Genomic DNA, 331 nt, shown 5'->3' with positions numbered 1-331 from the left:
TATATATATATATATATAATATATAATTTATATATTATATATTATATATGTTTCACGCATATGTTTATATAAACTCTATTTCGGTGTAGCCGCAGCAGCACTCCTCCTGGCTGTCTCATCAGCATGCATGTTAGGGGTTTGTTGGCTGCACCTGATGGTTTATACGGAGAGAAAGACAAAGAAAGACGAAGTTTTATCTTCTCGCCTTTTCTTTCTTTCTTTACTTATTTATTTATTTATTTATATTTATATTTATATTTATATTTATTTGTCTAAGGCACTCACTCTCACCACGCGCCAGATTTGAGTCTTCTTCCTTGAGCCGCTGCAT

This window comes from Eimeria mitis, genomic scaffold (genome assembly GCF_000499745.2).
Source record: "Eimeria mitis Houghton genomic scaffold, Emh_scaff2747, whole genome shotgun sequence".
In the NCBI taxonomy this organism is placed as follows: domain Eukaryota; phylum Apicomplexa; class Conoidasida; order Eucoccidiorida; family Eimeriidae; genus Eimeria; species Eimeria mitis.
The sequence above is the reverse complement of the archived record's forward strand: the minus strand, read 5'-3'. Positions refer to the sequence as shown.